The sequence below is a fragment of the Balaenoptera acutorostrata genome, unplaced genomic scaffold, assembly GCF_949987535.1.
Source record: "Balaenoptera acutorostrata unplaced genomic scaffold, mBalAcu1.1 scaffold_132, whole genome shotgun sequence".
Classification (NCBI taxonomy): Eukaryota; Metazoa; Chordata; class Mammalia; order Artiodactyla; family Balaenopteridae; genus Balaenoptera; species Balaenoptera acutorostrata.
In genome coordinates this window covers 53,748-68,615 of record NW_026646529.1, presented here as the reverse complement: position 1 = coordinate 68,615, position 14,868 = coordinate 53,748, and the positions used below count along the sequence as shown (strand labels likewise).

Genomic DNA, 14,868 nt, shown 5'->3' with positions numbered 1-14,868 from the left:
AATATTCAACTCAATATAAAATAATAAGAAACACTTCTGATTTGTTAGTTTGAGATTGCGTCTCCTTTTACTAATGAATGATTTTTTTTAGCTGTAATATCACTGAGCTGAACAAATATGTCACCTTGGAGTACATAAGGAAAAATAAACACATGCTAAATGGGCAAAACATTACAACTACATCTTTACTAGGTCTTCTCTACTTCTAACACTTCAGAAGCTTAGAGATTCAGAGTGTTCTTACGTTAATTGCAAGAAAAATAGAAAGGAGAAATTCCTTCTTTTTTGAGATCACAACTGTGAAGTCGTGATTATACAAATTCTGCATTTGTGTGCAAAACGTGAAACACATTTCTCTTAATTCTCCCTGCTTAGAATTGTCAGTCAACTAGCAGGAATTTCCTTCCAAGAAACAGAGACTGAAATGTGTTTTATATAACTTCAATAACCTCAGCACTACAATAAGAAGACATGCAGTATCCTTTTGCTGTGCTTCAAGACAACAGGGAAGGAGGTCACAGGAAAGAATAAATCAAAATTGTTACAACTGAGAAACTTTTCTCAGTTTAACCATGGTACCACTTTTATTTTTATATAAGCATGGTGGCATAATTCAAGCTCAATAAATCAGAATTCTTAATATTTAAAATTTACCTTGACTTTTAATTATCACCATGTTAACTACCAAAATAATTCTATGAAACTCATAAGAAAGGGTAATGTTAAACCCCACTTTACTAGAGTTAGTTTCTGGACACATTAACTCATTTTTTTTATAGAAGAGGGACAGTGAATCTCAGTTGGCTTACAAGCTAGGAGATCACTTTGAATTCTGCATTTCTTAACTGCAAACAGATATAGCACATGTAACAGGTTATAACTGGTTTTCAACTGGTTTTCAAGCACAGAGCCAGCCCCAAGAGTAATAGTACACTATTTAAAAAGACCTAAGGCAATGAATTCCATTTCCAGTGGAAAAAAAGAATCGTATGGTCTTGGACAAACAATTCTGATAGTTTACTTAACGGTCACTTAGTAGTTCTTGTTTGCTCATAGAACTTTATGACTTTTTTGAGGAGTGAAGCATTCAGCTTTAGTGGATAAATCCTTGTTAGGCTAAGACAATCATTATCATATCCCTCTTTGCCATGAATTGTCTTATGAATGGTCATATCAATCTGTTTTGGCAAATGAGTAATTAAGGGAAGGCTGTTATTGTGCTTATGAGAATGATATTTTTCTCTGAAAAATGATAAATATGCATTAGGAAAATGACCATTTGGGCTCTTTTTCTGCTTCCTCCTTGTTTTGTGAGGATATGATACTTGGTTTTACAGCAGCCATCTTGTGACCCTGAGATGATCATATGCCAATAACGACAAATGGTAGATTAGAAAGAACCAGCAAAGACAGAAAACAGCAACATCAATAGTAACAACAATCACAGCAAAAGAACAATGGGACCTTAACTTGTGGAGTTTCTATAAAGTAAAAAATAAGTGCTCTATGATTATTCTAAAAAAAAAAAAAAGAACTATGCAAACCAGCTTAAAACTCCTTTTTTTGTGCCAGTGTTATAAAATGTAGCTTTTAATAAAGCCTTGACCCAAATGCCAGCAACTTCAGAAAAGAATTTGGGTAAGGGGAAGAAGAAAGTTATCTCACTTAGGAAAAACAACCACTATCTTCATCCTATTCTTCGACACACAATTTAAACATATATAGCTGCTGTAACACTTTACACAATTCCTATGTACTGGAGCAATAACAAGAGCTAAATACAATTATATTTTTAAACACTGGGTGAAGGCTTTACATAAAAATACCATCCTACTTTTCCCCCTAAATTTCTAAAATATCACGTACTTTTCCCCAACATCTGCAGCCATTCAGGAATTTTTAGGAACCTTTCATGCATGATATTAATTCCTAATCCCTGGCTCTTTGGGCTCAATGACAAAAGATCAAAACCACCAAAAATGTTGGTTCACTTGAAGTCAGGTGAGAGACACTGGCTCAGTTAGTCTCGTAGGACAAAAGCAGTGCTGCATCAACTGTCTCCATGCAGGAGGGGCACGTGAAGGATCTCATCAGCCAGTCATCTGTACAGCCCAGGTGATCTGCATACACAGCAGAAATCAAATTGAGTTCTCATAAACAAAGTGCATCGTACAGATCACACACTCCCCGATCTTTTTTTTTAATATTTGTTTTATTTTGTTTATTCATTTATTTATTTGGTTGCACCGGGTCTTAGTTGCTGTCGGTGGGCTCCTTAGTTGTGGCATGCAAACTCTTAGTTGTGGCATGAATGTGGGATCTAGTTCCCTAACCAGGGAACGAACCCGGGCCCCCTGCATTGGGAGTGCACAGTCTTTAGCCACTGCACCACCAGGGAAGTCCCCCGGATCCTTTTTTCTGATCCATTTCTTCCAGGGTCATAAACTCCTTCAGGCTGATGCTGTATGAGGCCTATTCTTTGAGCTATCCTAATTTGCTCCTCTCAGCTGAGGTGCTAGGCGAGTCTGACTAGGTGTTGGATGAGAGACCAAAACTGGAACTTGATCCAGATATGGCAGCAGCAGCTCCTGATCCAGCTCCGTCCCCTTGCCAAAGCTAGCCCAGTCGGACTGAGACTTGTGAGGCAGGGAGATGTCATCCGAAGTGGGGGACTTAAGGCAGTTCCCCATCTTCCAGGGCTTGAGTGTGTGATCTGTGTGCTGTTTTGACAGTCTCCCAACCTCATTCTTTTTTTTTTTAAATTAATTAGTTTATTTATTTATTTATTTTTGAATTTTTAAAATTTATTTATTTTTTATACAGCAGGTTCTTATTAGTTATCTATTTTATACATATTAGTGTATATATGTCAATCCCAATCTCCCAATTCATCTCACCACCACCAACCCCTGCCCTGCCCCGCTTTCCCCCCTTGATGTCCATACGTTTGTTCTCTACATCTGTGTCTCTATTTCTGCCTTGCAAACCGGTTCTTCTTTACCACTTTTCTAGATTCCACATATATGCATTAATATACAATATTTGTTTTTCTCTTTCTGACTTACTTCACTCTGTATGACAGTCTCTAGGTCCATCCACGTCTCTACAAATGACCCAAGTTCATTCTTTTTTATCGCTGAGTAATATTCCATTGTATATACGTACCACATCTTCTTTGTCCATTCATCTGTTGATGGGCATTTAAGTTGCTTCCGTGACCTAGCTATTGTGAATAGTGCTGCAATGAACATTGGGGTGCATATGTTTTTTTGAATTATGGTTTTCTCTGGGTATATGCCCAGTAGTGGTATTGCTGGGTCATATGGTAATTCTATTTTTAATTTTTAAGGAACCTGCATACTGTTCTCCATAGTGGCTGTATCAGTTTACATTCCCACCAGCAGTGCAAGAGGGTTCCCTTTCCTCACACCCTCTCCAGCATTTGCTGTTTGTAGATTTTCTGATGATGCCCATTCTAAGCAGTGTGAGGTGATACCTCACTGTAGTTTTGATTTGCATTTCTTTAATAATTAGTGATGTTGAGCAGCTTTTCGTGTGCCTCTTGGCCATCTGTATGTCTTCTTTGGAGAAATGTCTATTTAGGTCTTCTGCCCATTTTTTGATTGGGTTTTTTGTGTTTTTAATAGTGAGCTGCATGACCTATTTATATATTTTGGAGATTAAATCCTTTGTCTGTTGATTGTTTTTTTTTTTTTTAAGGCTGCATTGTTCCTTTGCTTACTGATGAACATGTACAAGTCAGAAGTTTTTGATATTATAAAACATCAAATTAATGAACATTCCTGTGTGAACATCTTTGAATACATATGCTTTGTCTCAGTTAACTTCACTCAGAATGAGACTTCTGCATCAAGGAGTTTATGCCCTTATGCTTTTTGTGGGTGTTGCTACACTGTACCAATGTATGGTCATTCATGCAGGAAATACTTATTGAGCATCTGTTATGTTTAAGCACTGTGCTGGGTGCTAGCAAAAAGACTTGTGAAATTTTGTGAGTGAAGAGACTTGACCTGCCCTTTGTGAATTCTAGCAGTCCAGAGAGGGAATAGATATTCAAGAATCATACTCTGCATGTAGAATTACAACTCTGACAAGTGCCAAGGAGAGGGACACGGTACCATGAGAGCATATTTTAGGGAGGATTTGATCTCATCATGGAGATTAGAGAAGGTTTAGGGATGTTTGAGCTGATATCTGAAGGATGAGTAGGTATTAACCAGATAGGGACGTTGGGGAGAGATTTCTGAGCATAAGGAATAGCAAAAGACCCTATAAGAGGAAAGCATATGCTGTGTTGGAGGAACTGGCCAGGAAGGTGGGGCCGTTGGGGGAGCATGTCATTATAATGGAGCTGCAGGTGTGGGTAGGAGCTCGATCGTGCAGGCTTCTGTTTAAGGTTTCAGACTTGAAGAGTAATAGAAAACCATTGAAATTTTTTTGTTGAAGGTGAGTGTGTGGAACATACCCAATTGCATTTTCAAACTATCGTTTTGCTACCGAGTGGAGAATACACTGCAGGGAGAAAGAGTGGAAGCGAGGAAACAAGTTAGGAGACTTGTGTAGAAATTGGGCATAATGGTGGCTTGGACCAGGGTATGGTGGTCATTTTGGTGGAAAGATGTGGACAGATTCTAGAGGTATGTAGGCAGTATCATTGTCAGCACTGGTGGTGGGTTGAGGATGAGGGTGAGGGAGAAATAGCTGTCAGTGATGGTGATTCCTAAGTTTCTGGCTCCTATGGTTGGTTAGATAGGGTTTTTTAGATATGATGTTAATATTTGTCCTAATTTGTCTTTTGTTATTTGTTGGTTCTTGATGAATACTCTGTCATATTAAGTCTCCTGTTTTTAGTGTACAAAGCATTTTGACCGAAACTGACCGTTGTATGTTATCAGATAACTTTTTAACATCTGCCAGTTTGGTCGTGTATTTTATTCTCTTTCATTTATTAAGTAAATTGTTGTATTAATGTAAATAACTATATTAATAGATTTTCTAAAGTTGCGTTATCCTTGCATCCTTGGTCCTTGGAATAAAGCCTGTTTTTTTTTTTGGCAGTGTTGGGTCTTTGTTTCTATGCGGGCGCTTTCCCTAGTTGCGGCAAGCGGGGGCCACTGTTCATCGCGGTGGGCGGGCCTCTCACTATCGCGGCCTCTCTTGTTGCAGAGCACAGGCTCCAGACGCGCAGGCTCAGTAGTTGTGGCTCACGGACCCAGTCGCTCCGGGGCATGTGTGATCTTCCCAGACCAGAGCTCGAATCCGTGTCCCGTGCATTGGCAGGCAGATTCTCAACACCGCGCCACCAGGGAAACTCGGAATAAAGCCTTTGTGTAGTCATGGTATATATCATTCTTTAATAATTATTGATTAGATATGCTGATATTTTCTTAGGATTTTTCTATCTATATTTGTAAAGCACAATTGGACCTTTTTTTGCAAAAACTTGATTTTCTTTCCTTTTTATTTACAAATGACGCGAATTTTGTTGTTTTGTAGATATTTGATTGATGTAGAAGGCATGTGGCCAGATGATGCAATTGAATGTAAGTATAAGGGTTGTCACTACTTTTCCCTTCTTATAAAATTTGAAGGTAGAAAGGTAAGAGAATTTCTCAAATTTTGGAAAAATAGAAAAGTTTGTAATTCATTTGTTCTGACATACGATAGCCTTTTACCAAAAGTTTATAAAGGGATGTATCTGGAAATAGCAAGATATAATAGCCTGAGTAATTAGTTAGTGGATTTCAGCATTTTTTTTTCTTTTTTAAATTTATTTAATTAATTAATTTACTTTTGATATTATATCCACTGCCCCACCAAGGAAGTCCCTTTTTCTTCCTTCCTTCCTTCCTTCCTCCCTTCCTTCCTTCCTTCCTTTAAAGCTCCAAGTCATTTAAAATACATGACTTCTTACTAAAAATCTCCAGTTCATGTAACCAAGGGGTTTATAACTTCTCCTTTTAAAGTTATATTCCTGGGACTTCCCTGGTCGTCCAGTGGTGAAGACTCTGTGCTTCCAATGCAGCAGGTGTGGGTTCAGTCCCTAGTTGGGGAGCTAAGATCCCACGTGCTACGCAGCCAAAGAAATTTTTTTCAAAAGTTATATTCCTGTATTATTGAATTTAGTGGTTTAGATTTCTTTTTTAATGTTTAGAAGATTTCAATTTCTTTACCAGGAACAAACAAAACATCATGTAAAACTAGTTTTCCAGAAACTATTTCCATCATTCTCTTCTTCCCTTGCTCCTGCAGACTGGTGTTTTATCTTTACAAGTTCTCCGTCATTCCATAAGAAAGCTGCTCGTCTTCTGGTTTCATAAGAGATGGTGAACAGTGGTAAAATATCCAGCTGACCGAAATTTCTAGAGTACACTTCAGGGAGCGAATGATGGGGTGGAATGTTGGGGCAGAGTGAGAGATACAGATTCTGGTGAGACTGAGAGTCATGCACAAAAATTACTGGGCTGTGGTGAAGGGAGAACAAAACTAAATCAGGTTCCTGCTGGTGGACAGGAAGCCAAAATGAAGAAGAATGGTGCGTAGCTGGGCAGTGTAATTAGGCCCCTAAGTGCTGTGTCTTCTGATAGTAATTATGAACAGAAACCAAATAATAGTTACTAATAACATGGAGGTGACCAATCCTTGAGAGCTGAGGCAGAGAGAAGGAAAGATGGCATTATGCCTTGTCTCTGGTTCCTTGAGTTTCCCAGGCTGGTTTGTGACCAATCTTGGGTGAAATCATAACTAAGTCATTTCTGCTAAGGGGATCAGCTTTCGTGGGGTCCTTTCTCTGCACTCTGTCCAATGATAAAGCCCACTGGTTTATGCCTCCTGGAAAACAGTTATTCCAAAGCAGTATAAGTGAAGCATTGATGAAACAGCCATGAAGAACATGTTTCCACATGGCCTCGCACCACCTTTTCAAAGTGCTGTAAAACTTTTTTCATCCAAAAATCAGTAACAGAAAAGGATTGGGATCAAATCCCGTACACAGGTAGTGTAAGAAAAAAGAGAATAAGGAGCAGAATAGCATGTCTTCAGACAATAAAATCAAGTTGGAAAAGACAGGTCCACAAAACAGATCAAAACTGTAACCTATTATTTCAAAGTGGGCTAAAAGATGTTAGGAAAAACAATGCGAAAGATGAAAGAACATGGATCGAGAAGGGAATGGGAAGTTATTGTTTAGTGGCTATAGAGTCTCTGTTTGGGATGGTGAAAAAGTTCTGGAAATGGTAAATGCTGATAAATTCCACCTATAGGTGTTTGGTTTTAGTTGATCTTCTTCCATGAAAGGGTTTGGAGAGATTCAGAAACTATGCTGCTGCCTCCATCTTTCTGATGTCCTGCTCAATCTTTTGACATAATTATTTTGAATTTGCACAGTGGTGATGGTTGCACAGCATTGTGAATGTATTTAATGTCACTGAATTGTATACTTGAAAATGGTTGAAATAATAAATTTTGTTTTATGTATATTTTACCATAATAAAAAAAAGATGAAAGAACAGCCTAAACCAGAATTAGGTAAGATGATAGAACTCAAGACAGAATTCAAAATAAAAGAAAACAATTTCAGAAATGAGGACTAAATTTAAAATAATACAAGAGTGGGGACTTCCCTGGTTGTCCAGTGGTTAAGAATCCACCTTGCAATGCAGGGGATGCAGGTTCGGTCCCTGGTTGGGAAACTGAGATCCCACATGCTGCAAGGCAACTAAGCCCGCATGCCGCAACTACTGAGCCCACGTGCTCTGGAGCCCACGCGCCACAACTGGAGAGCCAACGTGCCGCAAGGAAGAGCCCACGCACTGCAACAAAGAGCCCACGTGCTGCAACTAATACCCGACACCTCCAAAAATAAATAAGTTAATTAATTAAATAAATTAAATAAAATAATACGAGTGAATGAACATAATGGATAATGCCTTAAGAGAAACAAACAAGAAGAGGAAAAAATTTTTTTAAATCAAAAAGAAGATAAAAAGAATTTTAGAGAAAAGGCAAACATAAAAGATAGGCAAAAAAGAGTCAGGACAGCTCTGAAAAGAGAAATATAAATACGTATAAGGGGCTTTCCTGGTGGTGCAGTGGTTAAGAATCCTCCTGCCAATGCAGGGGATATGGGTTCGATCCCTGGCCCAGGAAGATCCCACATGCCATGGAGAAGCTAAGCCCGTGAGACACAACTACTGAGCCTGTGTGCCACAACTACTGAAGCCCACGTGCCTAGAGCCCGTGCTCAGCAACACGAGGAGCCACCGCAATGAGAAGCCCGCTTGCCACAACTAGAGAAAGCCTGCACACAGCAACAAAGACCCAAAGCAGCCAAAAATAAATAAATAAATAAATACATTAAAAAATATATATATACGTATAAGAATCTGTTATACCATAAAAGTGACATTTCAAATTAGTGGGACAGATTAGTCAACAAATTGTGATACATAAATGTTGGGGTATAAATATTTCTCTGGAAGGATCCACAGCACGGCCAAAGCAGATGTCTCTGAGGAGGGAAATGTGTGGCTGGGGCACGTGGAGAAAAGGGTCACTTTTCATTGAATTCCCTTGTGTACCTTTTCTAGTGTTCTGTCATGTGAATCTATTACCTCTGAAGTTTGCCTGAGTTCAAACCCCAGTTCCCCCAATTGCTAGCTCTTAATCTTGGGCAAACTCTTCACACTCTCCAAGCTTCTTTATCTGTGAAATAAGGTCAGTAACTTAGCCTGGTGCTGCCTGGCACAGAATAAACTCTCAAAAAATGGACATTATTAGTGAAAAAACCCCAAATGCCCATCAGTGGATGAATGGATTTTTTAAATGTGGTGGATATGTGAAATATTATACAGCCATAAAAAGGAATGAAGTACTAACACATGCTACGACATGGACGAACTTGAAAACATTATGCTAAGTGAAAGAAGCAGACACAGTGGTCACATTTGTATTATTTCATGAAATGTCCAGAAAAGGCAAAACCATAGCGACAGAAAGCAAATTAATGGTTGCCAGGACTGAAGGAAGAGGGGATGAAGAGTGCCTGCTGATGCTTAAGGGGGCTTCTTTTTGGAGTGATGAAAACGTGATGGGTTAGATGCCAGTGATGGTTGCATAGGCTTGTGGATGTACTAAATGACACTGAATTTGCAGTTTCAGAAGGTGAATTTTATGGCATGTGAATGACATCTCAAAAAAATAATTTTGAAAATGAAAATTGCCAGTTTTCCCATAGTCACTATCCACTGTCTCCATCTCTCCCTTCTCCCCACTGCATTCCTTTTCACGCCCACCCCTGCCGCTCTCTCGCATCGTCACTCCCTCGAGCTGCCCCACGAGGCCTCCCAGGGAGCCTCTGAACCCCTGGGCGCCTGCGTCCTGTGGCTGTTGGAGCTGCTGCCCAGTGCGCGTGCCCCCACCACTCTCACCGGTGAGAGTGGACGCTTCCGTCGGATTTTTTCTCATGCGTTTCAGTTGATGGTGATGTTTACAAAAGGCGGCACGTGCCCTGCTCAATGGAGGAAGCCCCTCAAGTTAATATTTAGGCCCCTCCAGAAGTTTGATCTCGTCCACCAGTAACCTCAGGATGCTGTGCGCTGAAAGCCAGGTTGGCCGCCTACGGGCATCTGCAAATACAGAGGACTTCAGAGGCATTTGGGCCTCAAATTGAGTCCTTGTACCTCCACATGGGATGTGACCTCAGCCCTTTGCTGCCCCTCTGTAAGTGAAGTGGCACAGGAATACTGGCCTTGCCTGTCATTGCCAAGGTTAACTGAATAGTGCATTGGCTCCCCTCGTGCTTAGGTGTTGAGTACATCGTGATTTACATATCAGGCCCTATTCTTGGGCCTCCTGATGCAGCAGTTCCCTTGGCTCTGCCCCTGTCGTCAGCTGCCCCTAGGATAGCTGTGAGCCCTAGCCACTTCTCTGGTAGATTTCCCTATTCCCCCACTATAATCACACGTGAATAAGGCAACTCAAACCTTTCAGAGATGTGTCCTGAACCTCTTGTTTTCTGAAATACCTATCTGGTGGTTGTGAGACTTAAGGCCAACCTCCCCAAGAGACTTTTTCTATTTCTCCTACTAAACCTAGACTCATCTTCTGTCATCTTCAGCTCTACTCAAATTGTGTTCTTTCAACGCAGACCTCTGACCCTGCTTTTTACTTCTGCCATTTCATCCTCACTCCTGCTTCCTTTCATAAATCCATAAATCTCTTTTGGCCTTCCTAGCCCTGGGCCAAGTTCCTTCCTCTTTCCTCAGTTTTAACCCCTTTCCTTTATTCTCCCGTCCAACTTTCAGTCCTTCCTTTCTCATGCAGACTTTGATTCCAACCCCATTAAAAAAAAAAACAAAAAAAACACGCCACACTTAGCATCTCAAAATTCAGAAGGTTGATTACTCATCTCTTAATTCTATTACATTTATTTATTCAGTTCTATTGTTTTAAAATATATCAAAGTAAATAGAGAAATTTATACCTATCTTATCTATATATGGAAGAACAGCTGGTACCCAAGGTGGCACCAACAGTCCTAGCAGGTCTTACTTTACATATATGTAGTAGTCAGCAATTTCCATTTCTTTTTCCCTCTCAATGAAAAATTGCAGTTTCCCCGAAGAGGTGTATCTGGCAGCATTCTCACGTTGTTGAGCCCGCCTCTTCATGGCCTCTCGCTCTGGCCTCTGCTCTTGTTCGATGGGCTTTGACATGACTGGCTCAGGAACATTGGGTTCCCTCCATGGAATTCGTTGCTTGCTGGAGTCTTGGCATAGAAGTTGGGTTTGGAGCTTGGGTGGGGACTGGTGCTTAGTCACAGCAGGGGGAACAGGCTCCCGCTGGAGAGAAGCGCAAGATGAAGTTTGGTAGGGTGCAGGCCTAGGAGCAGCAGACTGAGGGACACGAGGCTGGGTATGGTTGGTTCAAGCCGGTTGGGTTGGGTTGGTCACAGTTGGCTGAGCTGGTTTGGCAGGACCTGGCAGAGAGGCAGGAGCTGGCTGGGATGAATTGACTGCAGCAGGTTGAGCTGAGTCAGTAGAACCAGGCTGGGCACGGTAAGCCCCAGCAGGCCGATGTGAGGCCAGAGACTGTGGCTTCTGAGGAGCGGGTCGAGCTTGAGGCTTGTCCCAGGCAGAAAAAGGCAGAGGTATCAACTTGACCTTCCCAGGAGGAGGCCGCTCATACTGGGATGGAGATGGACACTCTGTTTCAGCACTGCTGTCTGGTTTCTGGGCTTGGACTTGCGTTTTCTCAGGACTCTTACCCTCACGTGGGGTATGCCGCCATGGCTGGATAGCTGGGGGTGGCTGGGGATCTTTGGGGTTGCTTGAATTTCCCAAGAGCCGACAGGAAGAGAGCCCAGTTTTCTTATCATTCTTCTTCCCCAGTGCATGAAGAACCTTCACAGAGTCCAGCGTGCGCACGCCAAGGGAGGTTCGAGGCTTTTGAAAGCTCTCTTGGAGAAGCTCAGTTTGGTGTTCCTTTCGCTTCGTGTTGGGAATGGCTGGCTTCTCTTCTGCCTTGACTTTGTTCCCTGACTGCTTGTTCCCTTCAGCCTTGTTTCTTCCTCTGGTCCTTTTGGTCTTTTCCTGCCCGTGGCTCTTTGTTTTGCTGACCTTTCTGGATGGAGCTTTCTGAGGTTTGCCTTCCGAGTGCTTGGCCGTGTTCACAGGAGCCCTGTCACTGACCGCAGCTTTGCATATAACCACTTCTCCCCCTAACAGGCACTCTGGATTCTTTGGCTGGCTTTTGGCCTTGGGAGCACCACTGATAGGCTCAGAGGCTTTCTGTTTGTTCTTCCTGGGTTGATCAGAGGGAACCTTTATGACACTTGGCTTTTCTTGCACCTGATTCACCTTAAAGGCTCTGGTATCTTTGGCTTTGATCACGTTGGGACCTTGGGATTGATCAAGATCTTTCAAAGAACTAAAGAGCTGGGGAAGGTGACTATCCTCCGCCAGTGTAGTAATGTCTGCAAAACCACTGCTAGATTCAATCCCATTTTCAAGTGTCCTTAGGTCCTCACGACTCAGGCTGTTCTCTCCCAGATCAGCATTTTCAGAACCAGGCTGCTCCTCTTGGCTGAGGGGACCGGTGCAGGCCAGCGGCTGGTGAATATCAGGGATTTCTAAAGGGAGTAGTGGAGGATCTTGGCTTTCTTTTGGGATGTGTTAGACATCCAGAATCTTTGAAAGCTTGGTTTTAATATCATCCACGTTCTTACTCTCTATTTGTCCCTGGCTTGGAGCTGGAGGCAGGGCCAGGAGACGACTGGCACTCTGGACTGGAGCTGTCACTGAAATGTCCCCAAGTTCAGGTGGTGGGTTACTCTTAATTATCTGAATATTTCTGCTACTACAGGGCTTGGGGATTTCTTGAGTTTATGTCACACAAAATGTCTGGCTTGGAGGTTGCAATCCCAGGGAATTTTTCATCACCAGGGATGTCTCCGTCACTACAAAGGAATCAAGGTAAAAGTCAGTCCCTGGTAAGTTAGATGCTCCCGCTAAACTCCAACACAGCAATCATGCACCGTTCAAGGTACATGATTGCTGTGTTGGTGTTTAGGGGCAAGATGGGCGAGGCATTTCTAGTAACTCTTCTTAAGGATCATGGACAATGCCCTATGCTACGAGATAAGCGGTGACTGGTGTAATTCTTACTGGTGATCATTTCATGTCACTGATTCTTGGCTTTCTTTGTATTTCATAGGATTGTTATAAGTCCAATACAAAATGAGTCTTATTTTTAAAAAAACTGAAGTGTTTTACAAAGCCTAGCATTCTCATGTAGTGTCCTTTCAATTCTCCCCACTTTCCTGAGAGGCTAAGAACACTTCACACCATGAACTAAGAGAGGGGGTAGAGCCCTTTCTGATGAAATATATCAACAAAGACAGAGTCTTAGCCTGCTTGCTCTCTGGACAGGATCTCGGACCACAAGGTCTTAAATCCTGGTATAAATTAAGGAAGTGAGGACAGTTCAACTGGCACTATCATAACAAGAGTTCTGAAACACCTTCCAAAGAGACTGTAGCAGTAGATCAGGGAAGGGAATGCTACAGTGTGGTAGTACAGGGGGAATGATCGGCTACAGCAGTGAAAACTGTGGTACCTATTGGTGTGCTCTCGGGGTTCTTGTACATGTAGCATAGATGACCTTTACAGTGTCCCTCCCACCTTCCCACCTGCATTAGGTGTTTTTTTTTTTAAATTTGTTTATTTATTTTTTGAACTTATTTATTTTATGTATTAATTTTTTTGGCTGCACTGGGTCTTCATTGCTGTGCACGGGCTTTCTCTAGTTGCGGCTAGCGGGGGCTACTCCTGGTTGCGGTGTGCGGGTTTCTCATTGCGGTGGCTTCTCTTGTTGAGGAGTATGGGCTCTAGGCGCATGGGTTTCAGTAGTTGTGGCTCATGGGCTCTAGAATGCTGGCTCAGTAGCTGTGGCACATGGGCTTTGTCGCTCCACGGCATCTGGGATCTTCCCTGACCAGGCCTCGAACCCGTGTCCCCTGCCTTGGCAGGTCGATTCTTAACCACGGTGCCACCAGGGAAGCCCTAGGTGTTCTTATATAGAGTCTAAAAACAGAGAGCACTGAGCGAAGGTAGTGCTTATTAAAGGCTCAGGATCTAAATTCTACCTGTTTCTACACCACTTCCCAGCTGTAGATTTGACCCCATTTTTGAATGCTGACCTCATTCTTCAACTTTCTTGCTATTTGTGGGGCTTGCACTTTGGCATTTTCTTAAAAGCTAAACATAAACTTACCATATGACCCAGCAATTCCAGTCCTACGTATATATGCAAAAGAAATGAAAACATATGTCCACAGAAAAACTTTTACAAAAATGTTCATAGCAGCATGATTCACGTTATCCGAAAAAAAAAAAAAAAAAAACAATCCAAATGTCCAACAACTGGCAACTGGATAAACAAAATGTGGTAGAGCCATACAATGGAATACTAACCAGCAATAAAAAGGAGTACTGGTACACACTATAACAAGGATGAATCTTGAAAACATCATGCTAAGAAGCTAGATGCAAAGACTAGATATTATATAATTCTATTTACATGAAATGTCCAAAAAAGGAAAAAGGCAGATTGGAGGTTGTCTGGGGCTGGGAATGTGGATTGATTGCAAACAGGTATAAGGGACTTTTCTGGGTAACAGAAGTGTTCTAAAACTGGATTGTGGTGATGATTGCACAGCTCTGTAAATTTACTAAAAATAATTGAATTGTATACTTAAAATGGATGTATTTTGTGGTATGTAAATTAAACTTCTATAAAGTGTTTTAAAAATCTCTGTAAAGATATGCAAGAACAAGTCACACTGAGTAGCTCTGGAAAGGAAAGATGGGTGCCTGGGAAACGGGAGAGGGAAGACACTTTATCAAATACTCCTTTATATATTTTTAATTTTGTACCATGTATTATCAGTTTAAGAAATGAGAATAAACAAAACAAAAACTTACAAGGAAGAGGGTGGCAATAAAGGTTTAATGGCTTTGGTGAGTTCAATAGGAGTAAAACATATGTTAGGCCATAGAAATGTTCTAGCTTACAGAAAGGAAGATGATAAATCCTCTGTCACCATCTGAAGCACAACATGCTTAGTTCAAAGGGACATGCTTAAAAACAGGATGTCAACAAATAGACCCAGAAGCTGTCAACTTAGGAAAGGGGAGTAGAAAGGATGACCTGTGAGAAATGGTTCAAAGAGTGAAGACCTGAGGGAAAATACTTCAGGGAAGGAAGTGGGGACCTGAGAGGTAGAAGATGAGGTCTCTTTTGTGCCTTCAGAGAGCAGAACTGGAAGCAGAGCCAGGAAATCTAGTA

The 14,868-nt window shown here is 41.6% G+C and overlaps 1 long non-coding RNA gene and 2 pseudogenes across 3 annotated transcripts; 1 reads left to right on the top strand and 2 right to left on the bottom strand.

Moving 5' to 3' along the window:
* The first annotated feature begins 699 nt into the window (after nucleotides 1-699).
* LOC103001691 (uncharacterized) lies at nucleotides 700-9,728 on the top strand. Of its 3 annotated transcripts, none has more exons than XR_009006963.1 (5): nucleotides 700-716; nucleotides 5,188-5,360; nucleotides 5,518-5,564; nucleotides 6,274-6,357; nucleotides 7,683-9,728. It is a non-coding gene; the product is annotated as an uncharacterized LOC103001691 (long non-coding RNA). The 3 variants fall into 3 exon arrangements; XR_009006964.1 differs by lacking the exon at nucleotides 7,683-9,728 and adding an exon at nucleotides 7,298-7,497; XR_009006962.1 differs by lacking the exon at nucleotides 7,683-9,728 and having other exon boundaries at nucleotides 6,274-7,280.
* Nucleotides 2,017-2,705, bottom strand: LOC130706925 (RING finger protein 11-like; annotated as a pseudogene).
* A 684-nt stretch (nucleotides 9,729-10,412) lies between the features above and the next one.
* LOC103001852 (uncharacterized protein C2orf78-like) lies at nucleotides 10,413-12,548 on the bottom strand (annotated as a pseudogene).
* Nucleotides 12,549-14,868: the final 2,320 nt, after the last annotated feature.